The sequence below is a fragment of the Leptodactylus fuscus genome, chromosome 3 (assembly GCF_031893055.1).
Source record: "Leptodactylus fuscus isolate aLepFus1 chromosome 3, aLepFus1.hap2, whole genome shotgun sequence".
In the NCBI taxonomy this organism is placed as follows: domain Eukaryota; kingdom Metazoa; phylum Chordata; class Amphibia; order Anura; family Leptodactylidae; genus Leptodactylus; species Leptodactylus fuscus.
This window is the reverse complement of record NC_134267.1, coordinates 114,323,669-114,326,271: the sequence shown is the minus strand read 5'-3', so window position 1 is coordinate 114,326,271 and position 2,603 is coordinate 114,323,669.

Below are 2,603 nucleotides of genomic sequence, written 5' to 3'. Positions count from 1 at the left end.
CCTATCATGTGCATAGCCAGATCATAACATTTCTCCTGATTTCTAAGTTGTGGGAGCTAAATATGACTTTGGCATCAAAGGAGTTCCGCCATGTAGATGAACCCCATCGGCACCCCCTGCGACGAGACTGGGAGGTGTTGTTAAGGATTTTCTGCAGGCCAGGGTCTGGCCAGTGACCCCTGGCTGCTGGGAGCCTCTAATATATGGTTGATCCTGCTGATAACATAGACCAATGCATAGGCTGACTTCCTCTATAGACTACAATACACGTGGATGCAGTAAACGATGGGGAAAAAAACAGAAGAAAAGGTCAGAAATAAAGATTTTTTTTTTACATCTTGCCTGCCTGCTATAAAAAGTGATCAAAAAGTCACCACAAAACAGTACCAATAAAAAGTACAGGTTATCTCTCAAAAAATAAGCCATCAGCCAACTTTGTCGACTGAAAAATAAAAATGCTATGCATGTTACGATACAAAAATAATTGATTTATGCCTCCAAATGGGTCTTTCTTCTGCAAAATTAACAACACATTAAAAAACAATAAAACTTTGGTATTGTAATCATAAATTAAAAAATTGAGGTTAAATTGATGGCTTATTGGAAATTTTTTTTTTTTTTAATTTTCACGCCGCAATGTTAATAAAATCTGTGAAACAGCTGTAGGGTTTAAATTGCTCACTATACACCTTGATAATTTCTGTCAGAGGTGTAGTTTCCAAAATGGGGTTAATTTGGGGGGTTTTCATTGCATTGTTACTTTAGGGTCTCTGCAAATGAGTCATGGAACCTGAACACTATTCCAGCAAAATCTGCTTTGTATGCAAACATCCAGTGTCGCTCTTTCCTTTCTGTGCACTGTTGTGTGTCCAAACAACAGTTTACAGCCACATGTAGGGTATTTCTGTGCTTGGGAGAAATTGAATAACAACCTGTGAGATGTATTTTCTCCTTTAAACCCTTGTGAATGTGTAAATTTTAGGGCTAAATGAATGTATTATTGAAAAAAATAAAATTTCTAAATTTGACCTCCATATTTGTTTTAATTACTGAAATGCTTAAAGGGTTATAAAAATTCCAAAATGCTTTTTTAAATAATTTTTGAATTAGTTTTGAAAATGGGGTGATTTATGGGGGTTGCTAATAGGCCTTTATAATCCCCTTCTGAAATAATGTGGTTTCTAAAAAATTAGTTTGGGAAATTTTCCTGTACATCTGGTAAATTGCTGTTACACTTATAAGGCTTCTAAGCTCTAAAATAATGTAAAAGATTAAAAGATGATGCCAATATAAAACAGAGATATGGTAGATAATACTTAATGTATTTGGGTGTTATAACTATCTATCTGAAAAGCAGAGCATTTCACATTTTGAAAATTGCAATTTTTTCCAAATTTTCCACAAATTTTCTTTCTTTTTCTTTTTTTTTTTTTTTTAATAAATACATACAAAAATATTGATCTATGTTTATTACTAACATGAAGTAACAGGTAGGTATATGTGAACACAGCACAACTCACTTGTTGAATGATCTCTTAGGCTCCGTTCCCACGGAGTAACGCGCCGTGCATTCAGACACGTATACATGTGTCAGAGTGTGAGCGCTCAAAACAGATGCCATTCATTTCAATGTGTGCCGGCTCACACGCGCTACACATTGAAATCAATGGGAGGCTTTTTAACCCATTGATTTCAATGTGTAGCGCGCGTGAGGTGGCACACATTGAAATGAATGGCATCTGTTTTGAGCACTCACACTCTGACACGTGTATACATATCTGAATGCGTGGCGCGTTACTCCTTGGGAACGGAGCCTTACTTCGGAATATTGACCTCCTGTGCCTGGATTCCTGACTCCTCAGATGGAGTCAATGACCATAAAGACAAAAAGTTAGAACGAAAATTTAGCAATCCAGAGAAGTTCCAGTAATATTTTCTTAAAGCTTAGCTTTTAATATTTGCATGAAAAAATAATCATTGTACAAAAATAACCATCAATCAGAACAATCCATGTTAGCTTACGAGTTTCAGAACTCAAGGTTCATAGCATAGCAAGCTTTAAGAAAAAAATACTGGAACTTCTCTGGATTGCTGTATTTCATTCTACTTTTTGTCTTATTAACATGAAGTACAATGTGTAATGAAAACACAATCTCAAAAGCATCTCAAAGTTATTACCATATAAAATGACATACACTATGTGATCAAAAGTATCCAGACACCTGGTTGAAAATGACTTAGAAGTTCGTGGCGCCCTCCATCGGTAATGGAGGGGGCTTGCACCCCTTGTTGTTTTGCATGGCACTATCACAGCACAGGCCTACATTGATGGTTTAAACACCTTCTTGCTTCCCACTGCTGAAGAGCAATTTGGGGATGGCGATTACATCTTTGAACACGATGGAGCACCTGTTCATACTGCACGGCCTGTGGCGGAGTGGTTACACGACAATAACATCTCTGTAATGGACTGGCCTGCGCAGAGTCCTGACTTAAATCCCATAGAAAACCTTTGGGATGTTTTGGAACTCCGACTTCGTGCCTGGCCTCACCATCCTACATCGATACCTCTCCTCAGTGCAGCACTCTGTGAAGAATGGGCT